The 27,557-nt window shown below is 42.3% G+C and overlaps 1 protein-coding gene across 3 annotated transcripts in view; it reads right to left on the bottom strand.

Moving 5' to 3' along the window:
* The window catches only part of TAFA4 (TAFA chemokine like family member 4), a 187,850-nt gene extending 162,170 nt beyond the window's left edge, over window positions 1-25,680 (bottom strand). For all 3 annotated transcript variants that reach the window (XM_081071284.1, XM_081071286.1, XM_081071285.1), the window contains exon 1: window positions 25,439-25,680. The gene's annotated coding sequence lies outside the window, so the exon portion shown is untranslated. The remainder of the gene's footprint in view (window positions 1-25,438) is intronic.
* Window positions 25,681-27,557: the final 1,877 nt, after the last annotated feature.

The raw sequence follows: 27,557 nt of genomic DNA, 5'->3' as shown, positions 1-27,557 counted from the left end.
GCATACGGTGGAAACTTGTTTCCACCTGGTGACGGGGTCTGTATAATCTGGAGAGCACTCTGCTCAGGCAACTTCCAACCAAAGCAAAGCATTTTCCCTTCCTTTCCCTTCCCTTCCCTTGCCTTGCTTTCCCTTCCCTTTCCCGCCACATTTTCATCTACAGATCTCTGAACCTGGAGTTTCAGTGTTCACTGGGCTTAAACCAAAGTAAAAACCCCACACTGCCTGTAGTCCCAGGGAATTCTGGAAAGGAAAAAGAAAAGTAAACCATAAGGTATCTTCACATCTGAGAAAGAGGCACTAAGGCGCTAGTGGGATTGGGTACGTGGGAAGTGAAGTGGTGTCCTACGTACACAGCAGGCCAGATGAGGAAGCAGGACGCAGACTGGACACTCCTCAAAACACCAAGTGTTGTCCTCGAAACAGCCAAGCGAGCTCTGCATCTCCATTCTGTTATCACATCCTGGGTGATGGTACACTGATTAGCGTAACAGAAAATCAGGTATTGATTTCACATGTCCCTCCCTGGACATTAGAATTGAAGCTCTTACCAGCTGACTGCTCTTTAATTTCAATTATCTGGGCCCTTTTAGCCTTGAGAGACTTGGTATGAAAATAATAATTGCCACTATTAGAGGGTTTTTATTTAGCATTAACTATGTGCCAAATACTATGCTGAAAACTTGTTATATATATAGATATAGATATTAACTCATTCACGTCTTGCAATAGCCTTCTGAGGCAAGAACCTCCTTAGAAGAAATTCAAATACAGCAAGGTTAATAATTTGGCCAAAGTCATAAAGCTGACAAGTAGGGAACCTGGGATTTGAACCACCGAGGGTCTGACTCCAGAGTCCTCTTAACCACAGATTCCAGGGCTTTGTTAAATCCGTGTGAAGCACATAGCTGACTTTCTGTGGCAATGGTGTTCTGAAGGTGTTGGAAGCCTGTCTGTAGAGAAGATGCTCCATCTTGTACGGAAGTCACTGCCATCTGAAAACCTATTTCCACAATCTATTACACCCATCATGAAACAGTCTCAATAAAGCAATTTTAGCCAAGAGAGGGAAAAAGGCAAAGGAGAGAAGGTTTAGAGAAATTGATCCTCCACTAATACCCAAAGTAGTCAATGAAATTAATGCTCATTGTCTGAATAGAAGGTGGAGGAAGAGATATGCACCGACTGTCATTCTTGGTAGAATAGCGCTCTCTAGATAGCTCCTTTAAAGCCATCTGCTTGGAGAATGCCTCGATCCTCAAATGAAAAATCTTTCAGCTTCTGATACGAGTGTCAGGAAGGCAAAAGGCTGGGGTGAGGTGGGTCCAACAGAAAACACGCAGAACTACAAAAGGCTAGTTTTGTTAAGCTCCGGGCAAGGAGAACAACAAGAAGACAAAGGTCTCCTGCTTGAAAGGTGGTATGATGCTAATGGTGACGGCAGGTGGAATTACTCAACCTCCAGTCTGTGTCTGCATTCTGTCAAGAGGGACAGATGCTTTCCATGAAGGGGAAGGGAGGCACTGCTCAGAGGGGATTAAGGCCTAAAATAGGTACCGCAATCGTCAGAGTGCTTGCCCTCTGTAAATGAGTCCGAGGCTCCTTGCCCTGTTGAATTAAACCCCAGATGCTACTGGTGGCATGAGGTGCAAGGAGGCAAAAACATCGTTGCAAACTGTGAAAAATCCTGGAGAACAGGACATGCATCAGCAAATGAGAAATAAAGGTTCTGCTCATCATAAATCAGGGAGCATCTGCCCGTCTCACAAAATAAATCTTAGAAAGCCATTATTAACATGGGGGCAGGCAGCAGCAATGACTACTTGGAATCAGCATGGATTCACTAAGAAAAATTCATACCAGGCAACGCTCATTCCTTTTTTTCATACTTATGGACGCTGATGGTCAAGAGACTGTTATGGTCATAAAGTCTATAATTTGGCAAGTTATTCTCAGTTTTTCATAAAACTCTCATATAAAAATGTAAAGAAATAAAGGCTAACCGTAATAAAAATCAGTAAGCTGAATAACCCACTCAAAGTTTTCCTCTCAAAGTGCTGATTAATTATGTCTATGTCCATTCAGAGTGTAGTCTCTAGTGGTACGCCACTGGACTCTACCCAGGCTCCATCCTGTTCATCTTCTTACCAGTAATTTGGATGGTGATACTGCCAGCATTCCACTCACATTCCACTCACCTGAAGCTAGGAACGAAAACAATGGTTATAAAAAGTCAGAGGCAAAACTGAAAAACACTCCAATTGAAAAAAATCCATTGAAAGTTAACAAAATGGAATTCTCTAGAGGTAAATGCAAAATATTAAGTTTGGATCTAAAACCATAAGTGGAGAAAGGCAGGATCGAAGAAACACGGCTCTCTTGTAGCACATGGAGAAAGATTACTTGTAAATGTCTTAATTGACTTTGAATTTAAAATGCGGAATGCAATATGGCTGCCAAAAATGTTACTCTGATCTTATGTTTTATTAATAAAAGTATATTATTTAAAACTAGAAGAGATAGTTCAGTTATACTCTGAAATAGCTAGAGCAGAATGACAGCTATTACATTATTCCCTTCACTGTAAGGATTCCATGGACAAACCAGGTTTTATTCAGCATCTGTGGCCAGGATGCTGGCCCAGCCCTGTCCTGCAGCTCTTCCCACCACAATCGAATGTTCTGTCTCCAATGCAGTAGTCTCGCCCACACACGGCTACTGAGCTTTTTATATGTAGCTAGTATGGCTGAGGAACTGAATTTTTTATTTTATTTAATTCTAATCAATTTAAATTTTTTAAAATGTACCTGCTTATGGTTCATGGCTACTGTACAGGGCTGCACAACTCTAGACAAGGCCATATGGCAAATGGTAGCAGTAACTGGAGGACAGCAACCCTGAGAAAAAGACTTAGGGGGACAAGATGCAATAGTGTTTGTATCTGAAGTGCTGTCTTGTAAGAAAGGGATGGGAAATATACTTTGGAGCCCACTCTGCAGAATTAGGACTTAAAGAGAGAAATTACAGTAAGATCAAACTCATGGGTGTGTAGAAATAAGTGTTGAACAATTATGACAATGTCGGTTCTAAATGGCAGGACCCGTGGCCACTGTGCTCACTGCACAGCACCTAACACAGTGCCTGGCACCTAGGAGGCCTTCAGAAAATACTTCTGTTGAATAAGGGAATCAACCCATCAATCAATGAAATGGGAAGCTGCCTCATAAGACAATGAATTCCCCTAGTGTGGAGGAGCCCCACAGAAGCTGACTACCTTGCCAGGGACATTGTAGAAGATCCAGGCATCCAGCAAAAGGCTGCTGGACTAGATGGTCATTAAGGCCTTTCCAGATCTGCCTCACGTCTACCATCAGATGGGACTGGATTCAAATCTTGGCACTACCGTGTTTCCCCAAAAATAAAACCTACCCTGAAAATAAGCCCCAATTAAGATCGTCAGCCAGATGGACGCATTTAGTATGTTATGACAATGTTCCAGAAGAAGATAACATGACTGTATTTGAATAAACGCAGATTGTTGTACATGAAAAACTAAGACATCCCCTAAAAAGAAGCCCAAATGCGTCTTTTGGAGCAAAAATTCATACAAGACCCGGTCTTTTTGGGGGGGAAATACGGTATAAGACCCGGTCATGTTTTTGAGGAAATGCGGTATTTGTGTGACTCTCTTAGATATCTATTGCTGTAAAACATATTACCACAAACTTGGAGACTTCACACAGCATACATTTATTATCACACAGTTTCTGTGGGCGAGACATCTGGATGCAGCTTAGCTGGGTGATCTACTTAGGGTCTCCTGAGGCTGCAATCAAGATGCCAGCCAGGGCTGGGGTCTCATCCAGAGACTGGACTGGGGAAGAATCTGCTTCCCCACTTGCACGATTGTTCACAACATTCACACCTTCATCCCAGTGGTTGCAACACTGAGAGCTTCAGGGTTTTTGCTGGCTCTCAGCAGAACTACCCTCAGTTCCAAGAGGTCACCTGCACTTCCTGCCACAGGAGCTTCCCCAACATGCCCACCTACATCTCCAAGCCATCCAAGAGTCTCCAGGGCCAGGTTACTAGCACGCAGAGTTTACATAAGAAAACACAATCACAGAGTGACATCTCAGCACCTTTGCTGCTTCCTATTGGTTAGAAGCAGGTCAGGTCCTGCCCACACTCAAGGAGAGGTAATTTCACAAAGGTGTGAACTCTAGGAAGTGGGGTCATGCACGGCCACCCAGGTGTTCGTCTGTGAGAATGACCTTAACAAGTCACTTAGCTCAGTCCAGCTTCTCTGCTATGAAAATAAGGACACCAACAGCACAGTAGAGCCATCAGTGGCACATTGAATATACAAACCCATTTTAGAATGTAACCAAGGTCAGGTTCGTCTCCACCACAGCATTTAAACCTCACAAAAACAATTCTAGTAGGGACAGATGTAGGTCAAAGAGGTTCACAATTAAAAGAGAAGTGAGCCAACACTTTCAGCCAAAGAAATACTTAAGAATTCTCAAACTATCACCCACAATATAGAACATGGTTGGTTATACGCAGAATGCATTCAACATGCATTTATGCAACAACTTTGAATGCCCGGACTCCTGCATGAAAACACTCCTTTGTTCCTTCCTGTGTAGTAGGTTCAGTGACTCTCAAACTTTGGAGATGACAATTCTTCTCCAGGGGTGTGCACAGAAATATTTTATGAGATTTTTCTGACTATACATGATTTTTCTTTTACGCACTTAATTCTGCACTAAATCCTGCGTGCAAGCAGGTTCCACTGCCCCAGCCTCACAAGTGTGTCCTAATCAAGCATCAATAAAAGGGTGATACAGTGCTTGGCACTTCATTGTCTGACAAATATCAACTTTTACTTCCTATTAAATTACTAAGCATGTAAAAAAGATTTGATGATAGATTTTACCTGAAATATCTGTTCATTTGAATTTCACATTCCCAACAAGAGGGTCAAACGCCATATCCTTCTCTTGTGCTGAATTTACATTTCAAAAATTGTAGCCCCAGAACCTGTTAAGAGCACTGTTCACGTCTGAGCAGCTTGCTGCTGAAAGCAGAGACGCTGCTGATGTTCCCGAGAAGAGCAATTATGCCGAGCCAGTCGATAAAATGAACTATAAAGATTAATCCTCCATAATCCATTTTTTTCTATTGAAGACTGCATTTGGAGATTTCTTAACTGCTTTCCCCCATGTCTCTATCATTCTCTCATAAGACAAAGACAAAACATCAACAATTAAAAGGTCTGTCCAATTAGAGCCAAATGTTCTTTTTTAAGATTTACATTCCCCGTCAATTTTGGTTGAGGGGACACTAACAGGGACATTAGGTGGCAGGCGCCGTGTTGGACAAAGTCCCCGTGCTGGTCACTTATCCCCAAGGGGATGGGAATGGTCAAGCCAGTTCTATAGATGGAGGAACAGACGCTGCGAGAGGTGAACTGGCTTGCCCACAGACACACACACACACACACACACACACACACACACACACACACACGCCCCACCCTGAACCAGAACTGGAAGCTAGACCCTCAGATGCGGATCCCCTAATACAGAGCATGTCTTCACCATAGCAGAATTCCCCAAACTAATCATTTGTTCAACTCATGTCAGAGAGTCGATGTGCAGGACACCAGCAGCCATCGCATGCCTTATAAATAAACCAGAGAACCAATGAACAGGGGAGACGCAAAAATACAAGTGCACTTGTAATCTTGAGTAGTGGTTAGGGGACAGAGAGGGAAGATTGCTTAATTTATGCCAGTGTGTCAGGAAAGGTTAAACAGAAAAACAAAATGCCACAACGCTTCCGGGGGAAGGGGCTTATGTGTCAGGATGTGTCAGCAGGGGGGGCCGCCTTGGCTCGGAGGCCTTATTAGCAGTAATATGTTTCTCACCCCCGCAGAGGGCTCTAGTGCCCAGATCATCAGCTCGAGCGCTGTGAAACCATTTCAGTTCTCCACACCTCACCTGAGGCATCGCACCTCTCCGGTACCACCTTTGGATCAATGTTTCATCAGCTCCGTTCGAGCGAATCACTGATCCTGCTCCTTCGTTCTTTGGGTATAGGCTCACAGAATATTTCCCACACCTTTATTCCATTATTTCCATTCTATTATTTTCCCGTTGTCAGTTTCCCACTTCCCAAGACATCAAAGAGAAGCCCATTCCTAAAGAGCAGATGAGCCAATTTCCTTTTCTACACCTGCCAGGGCCCCTTTAATCGTGAGACATCAGGAAAGATCTGCAAACCCAAATCTCCCTTCCATTGTTACCAGTCCCATCGAATCTGGTGTTTTTATTTGCTTGCAGAATAGTACAGCAAAAGAAAGCAAGGGGGTGGACATTGCCGTGATTAAAAGACTGCCACAGCTCAAGGACACACAACCAAAATATTAGATGCCTGACTATCTACTGGCCACTAATTAAATGCAAAACAGTAGCATTAATGCAAAATGGGACAAGCAACACTATATTGGGTGGTTGTTTTTGTCTGCAAAGTGAATGCCGCTGGTTACCCATCTCCCCCTCACCATCCCTTTGCATTTTCTAAGTGTTTGGAACCAGAAGAGCAAGCAGGCAGCATGCCATAATCAACCCTTACTCATGTGAGTGTGCGTCTTCATTCAGAGGGAAGTGATGACAGCTTTAAATGAAAACTGTCTCCCATTCAGGCATTCGCAGGTTCATGGCTGTTCTTTTAAGCCCTGAGAGATCAAACTCAGTTGTTATTCTGTTACAGCCTAAAAATTGGAAAGCCCCAAAAATACCCTTTCTGGGCTTCCGAAAACCACGAGAGATGAATAAAGTCAAAGATACTCTGGGTTCTCTTCTATCTTCCGCTGGGTGGATGTTAAACCACTTATGGATCTCACTTTTGGGGATTTGAAGTATTCACCCAGGTTCCTGATGCAGGCTGAGAGAGACATGATTGAAGGCACTTGGAGAACGAATCCTGCCCCAAAACATTTCCCCAGCCAGGATATACTAGTAGAAATCCACTCTTGGGGTTATGAAGGAATTGTCTGTCCTAGAGGAACTAACATGGGAAGACTCTCAGGTGCTCAGGCATTCGTTTAAATGGCCTAAATGACACTCATTTTGAGTAACACCCACCAAAATAAATACAATGGCTGCTTATATTTAATATTTAATGACAACTTCCTGTGTGTCAAGCACTGAGCTGTGTGCTGCACATGCATTTGCCATCTAATTCTCACCTGGTATTTTCTTTACTTTAGTGATGAGAAAACCTGAAAGGACTCACATTATTTGCCAAGGGTTGCACAAATAGTTAAGACTGAAGCCAAGATAAGTGATTTCAGAGTCCAGCTTTCTGAAGACCACTCAGTTCTGCCTCCTTCTGGTGGCCAGAAGGGGCTGCAAAATAAAGCTGGCCATCAGGGAAGAGGACAGAGAGCACGGGAAGGGGCCCCGCCAGCTGGCACAGCAAAGGGCCCAGGACAAAGCTTATTTTATTTAGCAGAATGGTTAAGAGCAGAGTACTTCGCAGCCAGGCTGCCTAGGTTCAAATTCAAGGTTAAATCGTAGGCCATTGGTGTTCAGTTTACAATGCATTCCTTGCTTGCCATCGGTCCAGTATGAGGTCCTGCAGAACGGTAACCATTTGAGAAATCAATGTTACTAATCCGATCAATGTTTGAAAAATGTTCTCAATTAGAGAAAGAAAGACAGAGAGGGACAGAAAGAAATTCAAGCTCGATAAGTCACTAGCTATGTGACCCAGGCAGAATGCTTCCTCACACTGTTCCTCAGTTTCTTCATCTGTAAAATGATGGACTAATACAGCCAAAGTATTTGGAATAGTGCTTGACAAAGGATAAGTACTAAATAAGTGTTAACTATGTTTTATTTTTGTTACTTAATAATTCTGGCAAGAAATTGCCCTGGTTCAAATACTCAGTCTAAAAAATAAAAATAAAAAATAAAATAAAAACAAGGATATGTAGAAGAAATGAGTGCATATGTCTACCAAAAACACGTATGAGAATCTTCCTAGCAGCCTAAAGTACAGTAGCCAAGACCTAGAAAATACCTAAATGTTCAATACTAAAATCGATAAGTGAAGTGTCCTGTTAATACAATGAAATACTACACAGCAGTGAGGAAGAAACTACTGCTACTCGCAACAGCAGACACATGTTGACCCAAAAACCCAGACAGGAAAGAGTGCCTACTGTGTGTTTCCACTTACATGAAGGTGTAGAAGAGGGACTTGTCTGGGTGTTGGAGAGTCTGAGAAGTGGTTTCATGAGTGTGTCTACATGTGCAAATTCACTAAGCTCTAATGGTTAGTTTGGGTACTTTATTATAAGTTAGATCTCAATTTTTTAAATATTAACAAAAGGTACTGAGTCGATATGGAACACTGTGATTTTACGTACAATGTTATATGGTTTCATTTCAGTTAATAATTTCAAAGGTTACTTAAGTAGTGGTGCATGTAGTCTATATTTCATTAATCAGAACATTAAATTTACTATTTCACACATAATATTGTTTAAGATGAGACTGAATATAAGTTTCAATACAAATATATTGCACTATAAATATGGACTAAACGGTAAAACACTACAAAGGCGGTGTGAGAATGGAGTTCGGAAATCACCACACTGTGGAGCAACACACATCTCTCTGAAGAAAGGGACTCAAATGGGCCTTTAGTCTAGTCCACTGTGGATAAACTATACCCAGTGATCAAATCCAGCCCACTGCCTGCTTTTGCACAACCTATAACCTAAGAATGGGTTTTAAGTTTTAAATTTGGGGGAATCAAAAGGATAGTATTTCTTCACACACGGAAATTATATAACATTCTAATTTCAATGTCCAAAAATGACATGTCATTCATTCACATATTGTCTCTGGCTCTTTTCCCACTCCAACATATTGTCTCTGGCTCTTTCCCAGCGCTGACGGCAGGGCTGAGTAGTTCTCACAGACCATGTGACTCGCAAAACCTAAAACATTTACTATTAGGTTGGTGCAAAAGTAATTGCGTTTAAAAGGTTAAAAATAATTGCAAAAACCGCGATTACTTTTGCACCAACCTCATATATAGCCATTTGCAGAAAAAGTTCGCTGTTCCTGGTTCTAGTAGATCAATTCTGCCCTGCCACTGCCGCTGCCTCACAGAGTCACCTCATTCTTTGAATCCTTTCCCGTTGAGAGACTGTTCTCCAGTGCCCACCAGGATAAGCTCCTTGGCTCCAAATTCCAACTTGACAAGCACACAGAGTGTGTCCAGGCTCTGCGTTCTCAGTAGCAGCTAGAGGCCAATCAGAGATCCTGGCCACAAAAGACAACAACCATCACAAGCTATCCTGAGCAGATGTTATGAGTTCCTTTCTTGTGTCACACTGCAAAATTGTCCATTTTTTCCTGAATGTTTCGTCTGCCCTTGGGTTACTTGTTTAAAAACCAACCAACTATAGAGTACGTTTCTGTTTCAAGCCATTAGGGTATCTTTAAAGTATAAACATTTAAGGCTGTTGTTGGAGATGCACCAGTAGAAAATAATTGGGGTGCTAACTGGTTGATAAGAAACTTTAACTGTCAAATGGTAATGGAAGATGAATTTTCCCACCTCTAAACTTTCAGCAGGCTTATTTCCTACACATGGGATAGCCTTCCTCCTCTCTGCTCTGTAGTTAAATCTGCTTACTAGGCTGAAAGTTCAATGAACATGAAAACCATATTAGAATCGAGAATCGTACCCAGCCATCACTTTATGCAAAACAGGCATTTGGGAAGTATATGGAGGGAAGAAGAAAGTTATAAGAGAAAGTTCTATCCTCATTCAATAAATATTGAATTGATCACCATATGCTGAATTTATCGGCTTATCTCCTTAGTTTTTAAGTGACTATTTCTCTATCTTCAAAAGCAATAACTATTTTTGACAGACAAGTTCAAAACCTACCAGGATGAATGTGTACTTTTGCAAATAGGGTAAATACCTGACAATTTTAAGAAATTCTTTCTTGTGGAATGCTGCTTACGAAAATGTCCAAGGCTTCCAGTGGCTTTGTCTAATGTTAATCATTTATGAAATACTGTGGTTCAGAGCTCAGCAATTGGAGTCATTTCAGGCAGTAAATATACATTTCCCGTCAAAACACATCAAACAGATAAGACTTCAATTTACTTGAGAATGAGTTGTAACTAACTTCAGTATTGGCAATTTGGAGAATTCTCTGATGGCTTTTAATAACCTTGACAGTTTTCTTCACTTCTTGCCCCCAAACCACAGAGTATCTCTGTTCAATGCTCCCCAGGAATGGCTCTCAGTACTATCTGGGAAGCATTCATTCCTCCAATTCCAAATCTGTTGTGTAGTTTGCTTCCCATCACTCAGGTTTTCCAGAACGAAAGCCAAGTCTACTCATAACTCAAAAGAGCTCTGGACTGACAGACTATAAATCCTTCTACTGCATTAGGAACTTATTAAGGGTAGGGTCCTAACCTCATTTGTCACTCACTGCATTGCACCTGTATCATTTCACCTCACTGCAGGTAACAATGACCTAGAAAATAAAGGCTTTGACACAAATTGGCTTGCTCTTTTACAAAAGTGAAGTCTAGTGTTAGACAGGCTTCAGCTCCACACAATCCTCAGGGCTCAGGCTGCTTCTATCATGGTACTCGGCCTTCTTCCCATTGCCCTTCATCCTCGAGGTCACCTCAGAGTGGAACATGGCTGTTAAAGCACCAACTATCACATCACATTCCAGGATATAAAAGATCCAGAAAGGGCTCCACCCTCAATTTTAGGAAGACTCCCCAGAAATACTATCTGACCCTTGTATATATTGGGGGGTGCCAAAAAATGTACAGATTTTAAGAGATGTTATCTATGTATTACTTTTCAAAGTTGAATTGAATTGCATAGCAATGTGTAGTATAACATTCACTCAAAAGATGGCGTTGATCAAACGAATGCTAGCGTCATTCATTGTATTATAATTTTAATGCAATTTTTTCCTTTCTTAAAATGTGTATACCTTGTTTTGGCACCCTCTGTATATATATCTCACATGGTCACCCTGGTACCATAGTGGCTGTGAAAAGGTCCTGGTTTTATGCAGCAGGTACTTGCCTAAAAACTGGGACTCCATTACAAAGGAAGGGAGAATGGATATTATGTAGGCAACTAGCATTTCTTCACAACCCTGTGTTGTATGCATGCACTTTGAGTAGGTGGGCCATTAGAGATTAAATAAAGAAACACAAATTCTCCAACTTGGTGCCTTTCATCACCTCAGGAACCTCCCTGAAGATTACACTCCAACATCCTGGAAGGCAACATTTGCCATGAGATGTATTTCTTCTCAGATTAAACACTTCTTCTCAGATGGGTCAGTTCACATAGTATTATACTTCCTCATCATACTTCTCATCATGTTAACATAATAACAGATTTCAGATGTAAATATCACCTCAACTGCACTCTTTATGAGACTAAGCTGTTCTGTGGTTTGAGATTTCAGGTTTTGTTTCCTATGAAATTTAATTATAAAACCATGAGTGTTTCTAACTCATCCAAACCCAAGAGCAGAATCAGAGACTTCCATCCCCGTGTGTGAATATAGAACAGACTGGAAGTTCGGAGAAATTATGGCATTTCCCTTCGGATCATATGATAAGGTAGAAGCCCAAACTTTGAATCCAATACCCCTGAGTTTTCACACCAACGACCAGCTTTATGGAAGTTCACCATGCATCAGCAGAAGGCTCTATGGCAACTAGCAGAACCTCAGGAATGACTACTATATGCATTTAGACACTGAGTTGCAATTTTCAAAGCATTTCCACATAGTCAGCAACTGGAAACCCCCACCAGTGCTCTGTAAGAGGCCAGATCGCTGTTGGCTGTGAGGAGGTAAGGGACTATGTACTCAAGGCAACATTTGAGGCTTACCGATGAGGAGGAGGCAGCCAAAAGAAAACAAAGGGGAAAGAAAAAAAGAGGACCCTCGCTCCAAGGAATGGACCATCAAGGAATGGAGCCATTGAAGAAGGGATGGGTTTTGTGTATTCTAGGAAATGAGGGAGGGCCAGTGTGGTCACAGGAGAGTAAGCAAGTGGAAGAGGTGTCAGATGACATCAGAGAGGAAAATCGAGGCACTGGAAACCTACTTCTAATATAACTTCTGCTTTTCCTACAACCAGATGCACTTCAAACAGGGAATCTTATCTGTCTTCTGTCTCCACCGTCCCCACTCAACTACTTCTAGAACTGTCTCTCAAGAAAAGAAACAGAAGGTATTGTTTGGTACGCCTAATTTTAAAATATATACAAAATTCCAGAATTATAAATCACCATTTGCTTTAAAAGCAAGTTTTCCACAAACTTCCTATAACCAGTGATTTCAAATTATAATTCCATTTGTGTAATTTTTAAAATAAGATGTACCTGCAAATACACAAGGTCCTATTTCTTCTATTATCAAGAGTAAACCTTCAAACTATCCCTATGCAAGAACAGAATCCCAAAGCCCTGCCAGAGTATTTATACCCAGTAGGCCCTCAATTTCACTGGCTCCTTTGGCCTGTAACTCGGAAGGTCCACAGCTTCAATCAGTTAGAGGAAAAGAAAGAATATATATATTTTGTAATATCTTGGCATCCATCAACCCGTATTTCAAGGGCAAGAAAACTGCAGCGCCCAAGGAGCTGTCTGAGGTGCTTAAGGTTAATGGCTGTATTTACATAGCCATCAATCCACTTTACAAAGAACTGCCTGGAACTGTGCAGTTCCCATCAGGGAGCCCAGCCAGGCCAGAGCACAGTCACTGAAGAAGGGACGGGGAAATGCCCAATAAATCTTAACAACACTGTCTTGTTTTCATTAGATTATTTCTCTCTCTATTTTCAGTTAAAGACTCTTGGGCCTCTTGTTGAACAAAACAGACTACACTTCCAACTCTCCATGAGTCAGTCACTTTCTAAAACACTTTGGGACTAAGATTCAATAGTACGGTAGTGTACCTCCTGTGATGGTGAATACCTTTCAGCAGCACTGTCCAAAACAGCAGCCATTATACACATGTGGCTATTTAAATGTAAATTAATTAAAATAAAATAAAATTTAGAATTCAGTTCTTTGTCCACAACAGCCACATTTCAACGGCTCAACAGTCACATAATGGCTTAGTGGCTACTGCAGTGGACAGCACTGATTTTTAGAACATTTCCCTCATCTCAGAAAATTCTGTTGGAACTCATAAGATTGTTTACAATATCCAGGGCCTGACCTGTTCTGGAGTTTATGTCTCTTAATTCCAAGAGAATATAACGATGAAAGAGAGTCCCTGCAGCCCCACATTTTCTGGATGCATTCCCAAGCAACTTGATACTCTAAAACACACCCTTTGACCTGGTGATTCCAATTCTACTCCCGAAAACACTAGCACATGGCTACAAAGACACATGTAATTATGAGAGGGCTTCAGACAGTAAACACTGCATCTCAAGTAATATCGGGTATGAATTTGTTCAAGAACATTCTCCTAATACTCTCTGTAATAGGGGGAAATGGAAAAAAATCTGAACGCCCATCTGTAGGGGAAGAGCTAAATGTAAAATGTAACACGTTCATAAGGGAACATTAATGGCCATTAAAGAAATGGACAAGAGCTATGTATGTATCAACACGGATATGAAAGACAATTATAGAGCCAGAGGGAAAGTATGGTACTATTTAAGTGAAAAAATTCACACACAATACTATATATTGAGCAAACATACATAATTTAAATAACGTAAATTTAAAAGTTTAATATGTTTAGATGTTTCTACCTTATACTTTTTAAATGAAGGTAAATGCCAGATATGCTTCCTACTTCTGTGGACCAGTGAACATTGACTAGTCACCTTCAGATGGTTAGAGCGAGTCTACCATGTGACATCAATCCATCCTGCCCATGTTTGGATTTCTTTGAGACATGATGTTTATTAAATATTTGAAATATGTGCAGAAGAATATTAGCCAAACTTTTAGTATTTGGGGAGGGAGGGATAGAAAAGAGTTGGGAGAATAATTAAAGGGGAACTTTATTTTTTATATAACCCTAATTTTACTTTTACTTTTTTCACAACATGCACGTTACCAGCGGGGCTTCCACGACGATACAGTATTAGCAGCTATAATAACACCAACTAGCTGGCAAAGAATACCACCCACACACACCAGGCTCCACTCTACATCGAATGCCATGGTGTTTTTAAGTGTATATTTGTTCTTTAAAAACAAAAAATCAGGGCAGTTTGGATGCTTCTGCTGTTTAGTCTTCCATGTAAGCTATCTTGTATCGTGCCCTAGTCTGACACACAACTTGGAAGCCTCATCTTCTAACTGTCTGGAGTTGAGTGCTCGTCGGGGACAGAGGGCAAGACTGCAGGCCGCCAGGGAGGAGAGCTGTAGCATCTTGACAGTTGGGCAGAAATGACCAAAGTGAAACCTGCTAAAGGGAAAACAGTGACAGATAGGTCCCAAGGAAATGTTAGTACAAACCTAGTCATATGCAACACGCCACAGCCTTTGGGAGTACAGGGCAGTTCCGCAAACCAGTCACGGAATTAAAACACAGCTCTGGAGACAGAGGAGGTTAAACGACTCTGACCCAGGCCATCCGCTCTTCTTGGTGGTTGTCAATTCTAACCTTCCTGCCAACACCCACACGTTTATATAAGCTAGACCATCTCTAAAAAAATCTCACAAATCCCAATTCTTAAATGAGTAAAGACTTTTAAAAATCAAGTTCTTTACATTTGTTTTTATTCAGCAGAGACCTCTGTTTGCAAACTTCACATTTTTTTAATTGTGCAAGACAAACTAATATCCACTGGCAGCTTTTCATTTTAAACAAATGCAGAAGATAATTTATTCCTCCAAGTGGCAGGAAAATGCAACAAGCCAGGCATCTGTGCAAAAGCTTTCCATACCCCTCACATCCCATAATTCTATCTGCGACTCCATCTTCCGGTCCTGACTAAATCTTCAATTATTCCCAGGACATATGAAATCTTAAATCCACATCACCTTTTAACATCTGCTAAGTCTTAACTATACAGGAACAAAAACAAAATTCCTGTTTGTCACCTGCCAAGAGAATTACAATTTAAATCAGATTCAAAAGTACATGCAAATGGAAGCCACATTTTTTTCCTAGTCAGTGTAGACATCAGCCAGGCAACAGACGCAAGCACTACGCTGGGTGTGTGCCACGTGCAGCAAAACGACCTCCACATCCATTTAAACAGCTAGCAATTCTTAGTTTAAAAGTCCTCAAATACAGAAAATGCACCTTACGCTCTAAAAGCAACTTAGGGACATTATCAAAATGAGTTTCTCATATAGAACACTGATGCAATCAGCAATGTGTATTTTGGATTCAGTTATTTCAAGTAATCTTCAGAATTACACTATGTAGACATAGTATACTATGTTATCAGTATATTACAAAATGAGAAACTCACAACCTACTTAAAACAGTGTTGATTTACAAAAATCTCCACGTTAACAATTTTTAACTCCGACCGGTGAACTACAGTTATACAAAGTGTGGTACAAGGTAAGACAGCACCAGCATGTGGGGCAGCTTGTTGGAAATGCAAATTCTCAGGCTCCAGCCCCACAGCTGAACCAGTAGCTGGGGATGAGGGGAGCAGGGTGGGAAGCTGTGTCTTAACAAAGCCCTCCAAGTGATTCCTAAGCACTGGTCTAAGTGACAATATTAAAAACTGCAATAAAACCGGAACTGGAGGACAAGCATACCAAACAAAATTGACAATATAAAATAGATTTTACAGATCCAACCTATGCAGAGGACAAAAAAAATTGCAATCAGTGTAACTATATCCATCTCCCCTTGTCACTTACTTCTAAGTCAATGAGGACTGTGAAATTCATATACGGATGTAGTCAACTGCTTGTAAGTTCATGCCTAGTTACGCTATGGCTCAGAAATATTTGCACATCAAACCGGAATCTGAGTTTACACTTGGGATCCTGAGTCCTTTGTAAATGTGAAAAGAGTAAATTCAAAATCAAAATGTCTTGAAGAAACAGTTTCCTAGGAATCTTGCCAGTCCTTTTTCCCAGGGTGACCTTAAGTTTCAGGCTTGAGAAATATTTTCCTTTCCTGATTAATACTTCTGTAAGATGAGCAGTGTACTTTGTTCATGTATATATTAAGACAAGCCCCTTTCCGCCACGATGCAGAACGCCACCGTGAACCGCGCCGGGCCAGTCTCAATGGCAAGCTTATTGGTGCTCTCCGCTGCCTCTGATGGCCCAGGAAGACCATAGGGCTGACATGTTCCAAACACTGGCCATTTTCCTCTACGTAACACAGAAACCCTGCAAATGAGCTGCCAACATGTGACAGACAGGATTCCAGGAGGACCTTTCCCCGCAAATACAGGCTTATTTCTAGGCCTTTAAAATCAAGTTAGAATACCCCATCAGCCACCTATTCGCGCAAACATTAACTTCAAGTGTATGTAAATGTCCTCACATCTTGCTTTTGCGCATCAATCCAGTAGCGCCTCCTCCACTGTGTAATCCCCATAATGAATCAACATAGGGTGCTCATAAAGGACTCGGGTACCACAAAACTGATCAGTTATAATTCTACAAAGGGACTAAACATGCCTTCCTCTGCAATATTTCCACTAAGCTGTGTTTTGGGTAGGAAAGATGCCCATGTCCTCTGCCACTGTCTCTGTAAAGTAAAAATGTAGTCATTACTCAGATCCTACCTAAGGCTTACCCAAGCTGCATTATTTTCTTGTGCTGTCTCAACCCACCACTACCCCCACCTCCAACGAGAAGCAAACTCTAGCATGGCATTTTAAAAACCACGGACTACATGGTTAATAATTGCAGAAGATTTGATGCACAACTGATATTAGCAGGCAAAATAACTACAGTGTATATTTATTGGTGTCTTATTATTTTGATAAAATACCAATCTCGCAATGAGTGTCTGACCCATGGGAACGCGAAGTCTCAACCAAATTCTTCAGTGTGGCGGGATGAGGACTTTTAGAGCTTCTCCTTGGGATAAACATGTTTGTTAGTTATCTTTTCCCCCCACCACAGCTGGGCCACAGCCATGAGTTCAGTCAATATTTCTTGAAATGAAGGAATGAGGATCCAGTCCGAGCTCTGGCTCTGGACCACACTGCCTGAGTTGAAACTGTGGCTCTGCCACAAGCTACCTGTGTGGCTTCATCCTGGCGTTCCTCACTCTCCTTGTGCACAGAAAGGAGCTGATGACTGTGTCTACTTGTAGGGCAGGTTGGGCTTAAATGAGGTAGTACATAAAAACGCTTAGTGCAGTATAATGACACAGCCACTACAGGAAACAGTATAGTGGTTCCTCAAAAAATTAAAAACAGAATCACCATGTGACCCAGCAATTCCAATTGTGAGATATATACCCAACAGAATTGAAAGCAGAGACTCAAACAGATATTTGTACACCCATGTGCATAGCTACATTATGTGCAATGGCCAGAAGGAAGCAGCAACCCATGTGTCCATCCATGGATGAATGGATAAACAAAGTATGATACATACGACGTCTGACAATTAAGTTCCAGAACTCATCCTAGAAAAAGTGCTACCATGTTTCCCCAAAAATAAGACCTAGCCGGACAATCAGCTCTAATGTGCCTTTTGGAGCAAAAATTAATATAAGACCCGGTCGTATATAATATAATAATATAATGTAATGTAATGTAATATAATATAACAAAATACAGGGTCTTATATTAATTTTTGCTCCAAAAGATGCATTAGAGTTGACTGTCCAGCTAGGTCTTATTTTGGGGGAAACAGAGTACATACTTCATTGCTGAATATCACTACGGTCACCTTCGAAGTACTCCCCTTGGGAAGCTATGCACCAATGCCAGCACCTAGTTCACCCTTCAAAGCAATTTTGAAACTCTTTTTCTGGAATGGCCATCAGAACTGTTGTCATATTACTCTGGATGTCCTGAATATCATCAATAATGGCTTCCTTTCAATATTTCCTTTATCTTCAAGTAAAGAAAGAAGTCATTGGGGGCGAGATCTGGTGAGTAAGGAGGGTGTTCCAATACAGTCATTTGCTTATTGGCTAAAAACTCCCTCACAAACAATGCCGTGTGAGCTGGTGCATTGTCGTAATGCAAGAGCCATGAATTGGCAAAAAGTTCAGGTCGTCTAACTTTTTCATGCAGCCTCTTCAGCACTTTCAAATAGTAAACTTGCTTAACTGTTTGTCCAGTTGGTACAAATTCATAATGAATAATCCCTTGGATATCAAAAATGGTTAGCAACATCGTGGCAACAATTTCACGAACTTAATTGTACATACAATTAACTTAATTGTACCTCATACATACAGTGGAATAGTATCCGTTCTTAAAAAGGAAGGAAATTCCAACACACGCTAGAACATGGATGAATCCTGAAGACATTATGCTGAGTGAAATAAGCCGATGCAAAAGGACAAATATTGTATGATTCTCCATATATGAGGTACCTAGAGCAATTAAATTTGTAGAGACAGAAAATAGAATAGTAATTGCCAGGGGTTGGAGGCGGGGTGGGGAACTAGTGTTTAAAGGGAATAGGATTTTGGTTTTGCAAGATGAGAAGAGCTCTGTCAATGGATGGTGGTGATGGTAGCACAGCAATGTGAATGTGCTTAATGCCACTGAACTGTGCACTTGAAAGTGGTTAAGTAGGTAAATTTTATGTGATTTGTATTTCATCACAATTTTTAAAAATGCTTAGTGCAGTATTCAACGACATCCTTATTCAACAAATGATAGGTACTGATGTTACTACAATTTTTTGCAAGGTCAACAAAGCAAATATTTAATAAATATTCCCAAATATAAAAATGGCAAATACCCTCAGAAAACCTAGTGAAATAGACATTTGCTATCTAAGGCCCAATTCCACTTGAACGTCTCCTTGCCCGCCCACCCCTTCCCTGCCTCCAGAAAGGTACTATGTGGCCTTCCTGGGGATGTTTAAATGTTAACCAGTTTGTTTCCCGGCTGTGCATCAGCCCCTAGGCCTGAGGTTAGTAGAAATTCAGCACAAAGAGAAGAAGATTGGTATGAGGGATACACTCAGTCATTCCCCAGCTTGCTTAACGGGGGCTCCATGCTCCTAGCAGGCCTGACAGCACAAAGAACAGGACAGAGTGTGAAGAAAATTCGAGTTTTTTCTGGGAGATCCAGGCCCATGGTAACCAATTTTACGGCTTTTTTGATTTCTGTCCGTGTGTGTGTGTGTGTGTGTGTGTGTGTGTGTGTGCGTGTTGAGAAGGAATTAATCTGGAAACATAGGTGAAGAACGCTGTGTGTCTCCGATGTGAAGGTGGTTGCATTATAATCAGTTCCAAAAGCAGAGAACAGGTAACAGATGATTACATTACAACGTGGCTGCTTCTGGATGGGCTGCCAAACGATGTAAACAGTCAGGAAGCCTGCAGGCCCCAGTGATCTGTTGCCCCCACTGACACATGTAGAGAATTCACCCCCAAAACATTTTCTTTGGATGGCTTTAATTAAAGACTCCAGTGTACAAAATATTTGTGGCTTCCAACTACTTACAATTTTAGACTGTACACCAATAACTAAGGCAGAACTGAAGGACTTATTCCAGTACTGACATTATGAATCTTGCTGTCTTGGATAAAGAGGAGTGCATTAAAAAGGAACTCAGAATCCCTTTTAACTTTTGGGTACTTCGTGACATATTAAGATAAATTTTTAAACAGAGTAACATATAGCTATGAAAAAAAATGGCATATAACACTTTTCATGAATTCATCATGCTCCAGAGCATATGAGTCTCATGAATGCATGTAGAATGATCACCCCTGCAGAGGAGGGCTCCGTAATCAAGGAGATTTCACCTGACCACATGGGTGTCTGCACACCGAGTGGGGCTGTCAGCTGACAGCATGGGTGTCAGGTGACCGCATGGGGGTCAGCCTCCTTCCCCAGCATCAAGTTCACCACAAGCCCTCCTGTGGGCCTTTGCCAAGTAAATAAACAGGACACAGATTATATGATGTATGACCCCACTTATCAAAAACAATTAGGTCTAACTATCTACATGAAGATAAAAGCAGAAGGAGGGAACTGCATACGTATTTACAAAATATGAAGAGGAATTTTGTCAATGACAGAATTTGGTTCATTTTTTTACTTCCTTTTTTATGCGATTCTATAATGTTGAATTTTCTACCCCAAGCGTGTATTATCTTTATAAATTAAAAAAGAAAGAAATCTTCAAATCAGAAGGCTAGAGTGATTAAAAGAATCCTGGCTTATGCACTTCAAAATCTGGGATCCCTGCCAGAAATAAGGAGGTGGGGATACCGGATAATCCATTTCACTGCTGTGAGACTAAAAAGTTGCACTAGAACAGGGTTTCTCAGCCACAGCATTCGTGACATTTTGGGGTCAGATAATTCATTGTTGTGAGAGCTGTCCTGTGCATTACAGGATGTTTAGCAGCATCTCTGGCCTCTACCCACTAGAAACCACCCAATACCACCCCAGTTATAACAACCAGAAATGTCTCACGACATTGTCAGTATTCCTCTGGGGAACAAAACTGCCCCCATTGAGAACAACTGCGCTAGATGGTCTTTAAGTTTCTTCCTTGCTGGAAACCTTTGATTATTTCAGAAGCTGTATCTAAGTCTGAGGTTTTAAGCCCAAAGGTACCCATGGTATACCAAGGACTCATCAATATTTTCATGATTCATTAAGCAAAGGACTTGAAAATGAAGAAAAGAAAGAAAACCATGAATTTTCAGAGAAAACTTTAGCACATATGGCATAGATGTGCAAGTAAGAGAATTCAAGCAGACACAATGGTCATTTAAAAACTAGTAATAATAGTAACTCTAGCTTTTGACAGTTCCATCTTTAGTTCAGACAATTTAAATGCTGCAGAAATGTTCAACTGCTTTCTAGTTTGAAATGAACTTACAGCACTAACAGAGCCAATATAGATTATTGTGTATGCAATGCCATATTTTATTGGAAAAAAAAAAGGCCTAGTGTTTTCCCTTTATAAGAAATACAAGAGTATCTTCGTATCTTCTATAAGGAATGCTTCAGTCTTCTGCACTAAAAATACTACAAACAATCTCATGAAAGGAGACAAATTAGCCACATCTTGGCAATCTTTCTAAACACAGCATCTTCTTTTTTGTTTGCCATTTTATTTACAAGAAGTTCCTAATATCTGACACCACCATACTTCTGAATTAAAATTGTTTGTGTCCATGCTAATGATGTGCTACTGTGAAATCCGAACATCTTTTGAATCAAAAAGAGTGACAGAAAAAGATTCAGTGTGGTTTTAGATTCGTGCCTTGGAAAATCAGTAGTTCATCCATAGAAAGAGTGCCATCCATTAACCAGAAAGTTCCATCAACATCAACACCCTACTCCTGGCACACACTAAATATTCACCAAATGTAGGATACAGTTACATTACTCGCAACCGTGCCAGTATGGAGGGTTTTATTCCAAATTATTAGTTTGGTTTTACAGCAACTAAAAATGCACAAAGTATGAAAGAAGAGACTATCACACGATAAATTAATATTCTGAGTTTTCTTTACAAGTAAATGTTAAATCATTACCTAAAACTGCCTCATCATTTTTTTTTCCTCATCATCATTTTCACACGTGCCTTTCCAGGTGTTTAAAAAGGTCCAAATTGAGTCACTCCACCCAAACCTGTTCCAACGCCACCTCCCCTTTAAATGTCTCCGTTGTAACTGCAGATGCTGTGACAGTTACTAGAAAGTGACCCAAGCCAGCTGGTGCACACAGCTGTCAAGTCTTTGAGCTGGGTTCAGCTGAGCTTTGACAGTGAAAGAGGTGGATGTAGACCTCTGCAGAGAAGGCTGAAATGAGGGGCCCCACCCCATCACAATGCTCACCCCTGCAGGCCTCTGCTGGAAAGGGCCCCACTGGGCTAGGAGGGAGGGAGGGCACTGGCATTCTAACCCCAGTTCTTTCCACACCGTAGGGATTCAAGTCACACCTCCTACCCTTAAACTTCTGGAAAAATGAACTCTGCAGTACGTTCCAGATTTAAAATTCTGTGATCCTTTGAGTCTTTCTTTAAACCAGATTGTGCAATTAAATGTATGCTTTGGGTTTGTTTGTTTTTTTAAAAAAAAAGAGCACTTTTAGCTGACTTTATGGAAGAAAATGGATTTAACTTGAATGGCAACTGTAAACCTGGAAGAGTTCCTTTTCTTTTTTCCACAAATATTGAATAGATGAGAAGCCAAAGTTAATTTTATCTTGTGAGAGGTGGGTTTTCGAAGATCACAAGCTGAATTACAAAGCACCACTCCACATGACAGCTCAAGCCCGCGTTGAGGAGTACGGACTGAATTTCAAAACAAATAATTGGGAAGTGATTAATGTGGCCAAGATCACTTCACCAATTCCTTTGTGGTCACATTTTTCCTATTGCCTGACCTCCACCCTCATTCCTGAATCTTCTCAACAAATTAGGATAAAGCACACTTATGATTGGCTTCAGGACCTGAGGTCATTTCGCTAATCCTGGCAGATTTATATCTAACACCCGACAAAACCAACAACTGTACACAAAGAAATGAATCCATCTATCTGTCAGTGTTCCATCTATCTCAAGGACAAAAACAAATCTAAAGGCTAGTCTATGTACTATGATGGCTCTCCATGTATGTAAAGAAATAGAGCCAGAATACAGGGTGGAAAAGTCCCATAGAGGAAGAAGGCATAAGAGGGAAAACATACTTACGCAAATTCTAAAGAGATCTATAAAACTGCAATCTGATAATTTTATTATTAAACTAAGCTTCTTAGTATAGAAATCCCCAAAACTCTCCAACTGAGCGGCTAATTGAGAGTCAGGAAGATCCAAAGACTTCCCTCTTCTTTTCACTCATCACAGGCACTATAGAAACCCTCTCTCACTAGGATAATGTGACTTTTGTCAATGCATGTTCAAATCAAATAGAGGATTGGCTGGTGATGACGTCATACCCTGGGTTAACCCCCAGTGAATGCAGTTGCAATATCACATGCATCAACACATCATTTACATAACAAAGCAGTATATTACAGATAACAATAAGTGAGTTGTGCAGATAAAAGCAGCTATTAGAGAAAGGCTATGTGCCACTGAAAAGGAGGTAATGGGATAAAGCAAAGAACCTTTTTTGTGTGTGACTAAATATAACTAGGTCATCAAACAATACACATCTCTAAAAAGAGCAAAAATTGAATATTGAAATTCAAGTGACCTAGAACATTGTACTACTAGAAATATGGAAAGGTTGCCTCTGATGAAAAATACTCAATAATCAACTAGAAATATTTGTAGGTTTTTGTATGTTGAGGGAGAAGTAAAACAAAAAAATTAAAGTCATTGAAAACTAAGTGAATTGGCAGTGACTGCTTCTCTGGGAAGGGTAACTTTCTTATCATTAACAGGTAAAAGTGGCCAAGTCAAAGCATGATTTAAAACCTTATAATAAACTTTAAAGTGTCAAAGGGTATCTAAGATGGTACAGAGGGAAGAGGGCAAAGTCACGCAATGCAGAACAATGACACAGAAGAACTGAGAAAAGAAACCTTGCAATTCAGCTTTCAGCTATGAAAATATTGACCAAGAAATGCCCACACAAACGAAGAAACCTTTCTGCACAAATGAGCCAAGCCAACTGACACGGTCAGTTTGGGAGGACATAAGTCATCATTAGTCCTAATGACTCTGAAAACTGCTCTCACGCTGCCTTATTAAGATCTGTATTTCCAATCCAAAGGAAGTGTTGGGCTTGTACACTGATTTATGACTACACACTTAGCAGAAATGCTTCTGACTGTAAAACCCACAGCGAGCTGTTGAAGAATTCTTCAAGTCATACATACACCTGTTCTCAAGTGACTTAGTGGAAAATACTTATTATATTGTGAAATGGATGTTGCTAAATAATTTTAGCCATTTTTTTTAATCTAGTCTCTGCCTGAACAAGGGCTCAGACACACAGACAAATTGCCCCGACCTTGTGTGCAGCAAGTGGTGGGGGTGGGGGAGCAGTGTGATGGGGAGCTAAGCCATCAACACATGCAGCTTTGGGTGCCTGAGTCTGCAGCTGGGGTCTGCGGGTTGTTGTGGACAATGCCTGTACCGGGGAAACTGGAGAAAGAGCCAGCCCAAAGCTTTAAACGTACCCATCCCCACACACCGGGGTCGCCTGTCACATCACATCAACCTTGCTCATCTCGGAGGGACGGCCACTGAAAAGCTAAAGGGGAAAAGAGTTCAGGGATACAGACTCTTCGCCAATGGGAGTGAGGGGTCCCTAAATCCTGGTAGGGAGATGGGCAGGCACTTGGGTAGGTCTCAGAGAGTCCACGAATCTTTGCGTATACATCTCGCGGGACAGTTGCTTCATAGCTTGGCTGAAATTCTCAAGGAGGTTTGTGGATTCCACCCCCCCCCCCAAAAAAAAGTGATACTGATTCAGGAGAAACACACACCAGTGGCACCGTATCTGGCTTGGGCTGCCTTCCTAGGGGTGGGATATCAAGCTTTCTAGTTCCCATCCTCCCCAAAGATGAGCTCATGGTTTAGGGTTAAGGATGTCCGTCCTTCCTTCTAGAAGCGATTGATAGGACAAATGAGGCAAGATTAGGTTTGAAAAGGGGAAAGAAATGTAGACAGGCCGGCTTGGTGGACAAATCTGAGGTGCCTAACTCGAAAGAGACAGAACTTCCAGACCCGTTCCCGTTCTCCACTTGGCAGGAAGCTTTGCTCCTCCAGCTGCAAGACGCGTCCCAGGCGCGAGCGGCGCCTCCCACCAAGAGGCCTGCAACCAGGGGTTCGGGTAGAGCTGCCCTGCTAACTCCAGCTGGCTCCTGTTAGGATCTACGGATGAGGCCCCAAGGCATGAAGCCCCACGGCGGTCTTCTCCAAAACAAGACCTCACGGAGCGTCCGCCCTCCCTCTCTTCGTACCCGTTCATCACGTGGCCTCTCCGGCATCCACGGAGCAGCCCCGGGGTCTCTAAATGACAGGCAGGAACCCAGACGTGGGAAGCAGCCGCTGCCCCTCCCCAGCCACACATCCTCCCTTCAGAGCCCGGCTTCTAACTTCTGGGCGCACGCCACCCACCGCACAGGCCACCCCGCACTCCGGAGCACGGAGATGAGCAGCCGGGTCAAGTGCGTGTCAGTCCGAGAGGCAGCTGGTACCCACGGGACAGAACTGAGCACGGATCCAAAGCCACCCCAACCCCATCTTCCCGGCCCTCCTTTCCCCTTTCCACCCTTCTTACTGGACCACAGCCGGCAGCGAAGTCCGCGCATCCCAGTCGAAGCACGGGTCTCTGCACGGGCGGGCGCTCACGGTGCCGCCTCCCCGCGGGCACCCCGGGAGCGGCCCATCACCTCCTCCGGCTCGCTGTAAAGAAAGTTGCCATGTCTCTCCAAAGACAAGTTCGAAACTGCCGCGGGAGAAGCAGGGTCTGCGGGAGCATCAGCTGCGACTCCGCGCCTGGGGTCGGTCCGCGCGGTCCAAGGCGGCGCGTGGACGGCAGGGTGCAGCCGGACCGGCGAGCGCGCCCGCGGGGCGGGGCTGGGACCCCCGCGAGCCGCGCCGATTGGCCGGGCTGGCCTGCTGCCCCTGCCCCCGCCCGGCCGCCGGTCCACGTGGCTCGGCCCTCTCCCCGCCCCGCGCCCTGGCTCCCGGAGCCGCTCCCGAGCGCCTCTCTGTGGCCACCCCCCCGCAGCTGCTGGGAAGAGGTGTTCCGAATACTTGCGAGCCGCGTTAGTCCTGCATAAGGATTCCACTCGCAATAGAAGACAATCCTCACGCAGCGTGTGTACATCCGAGAACTCAAACCAGTTTTCAAACAGGCGTCCTGAGCCGCCCTACGCGTAGCACATGCATGACTAATCTGGCCTCTTATGTAACTTGCTTGCAAGGGAGAGGAGGTGATTCCGTACACACGTCAATACCTGAATACTTTCTTTTAAAAATTATCAAAAAATACAGCTAAGATGTCTTTGACTCGCTCCGCATACCAAATCCTCTTCCTTTCTCCCTTCCCCAAGTGAAGTAACACTAATAACCAGTGACACTTAACTAGTATTCACTTTACAGAAAATACCTCATCTGATCTCCATTTTATAAATAAGAAAGCGGAGGCGCAGAGAGGTACCTCACATGACTTACTGAAGATCACATAGTTAATTAGTGGTCACTGCGTGGATTTCAACCCAGAAAGTATCTTCGCAGAAGCCGAGTTCTCTGATACAAGGTGTAACCCAGAAGCGTTATCCCCTGTGAACTTGGAAGGATGCAGTCTTTCAGAGCCCACCTGGAATCAGAATCTTCATTGTAACCATATCCCCAGGTGGTTAGTAATGCGTAAAGTTTGAGAAGCAGTGTTCTATGCCCCTATGCTGTGTGCTGTCATTGTTTTGCCTTATAATCTGGCCTTTTTACTCTGCATTGACATAAAATTAGGCGTCATCTTGTCCCAGTTGCACTCCAGGGTTTATTTGCCCTTCTCTGAGCATATTGCTTGAACTCTCCAGCAGGCCTCCTGTCTATGTTCTCCCTACCTTTGTTCACACACACACACACACACACACACACACACACAGAGCATGTTATTTTATCATTTAAATTTTGAATCCTTCCCTCTTTTATTATCAAAATTGAGGCTCTGCCACCAAACACAGTCGTGTTACCAAGTTGTCAGCAGTCTGAGGGATAATTCAAACATGGGCGACAAGGGCGTGATCTTTGATATACACCTCAGTGCTGAGATTCTATGCAGCATAAGGACATATCCAAGGAAAACTTGAAACTGCATGCCAGAGCTCTCTCTGGACACCATTCACTCGTTCCTTCATTCACTCGATGAAATGGAGGATGTTACTCTGTGTTCAGCACTGCAGCAGGTGCTGGTCTAGACAGAAGTAAACAAAACAGTAAAAATTCCTGCTCCCAAGAAGCTTACCTTCTAGTTGGCGGTGGGCGATTAACATGACAAATAAGTGAAGTACACAGTGTGATACAAGTGTTACACAGAGAAATCAAGTGCAGAAAGGGAGACTGTGATTTCTAATGGGCTGTTCAGGCTACTTGGAAGAGCTAAGGGAGCAAGTCATTTAGAAGAACTCCACATTCATTCATTCACCAAATATTTATTGATTCAAGACTATGTGTCAGATAGGCGCTGACCTGGATCTGTGTGTTTACTTCAATCCTGCTTAAGTGTTTTATCTCCGAGTTTTCCTGCACTGAGGTTTTCTTGTCCTTACAGAGGAAAAAATGTAAGCAATTTTGTGAGGCTCAACCTAAGACGATGTTCTCCCATCCTGGATGTTTGGTATCATTAGGGATTTAAATGTGTCCCCCAAACTCCATATGTTGACATGCTAACC

The sequence above is a fragment of the Rhinolophus hipposideros genome (assembly GCF_964194185.1).
Source record: "Rhinolophus hipposideros genome assembly, chromosome: 14".
In the NCBI taxonomy this organism is placed as follows: Eukaryota; Metazoa; Chordata; class Mammalia; order Chiroptera; family Rhinolophidae; genus Rhinolophus; species Rhinolophus hipposideros.
The sequence above is the reverse complement of the archived record's forward strand: the minus strand, read 5'-3'. Positions and strand labels throughout refer to the sequence as shown.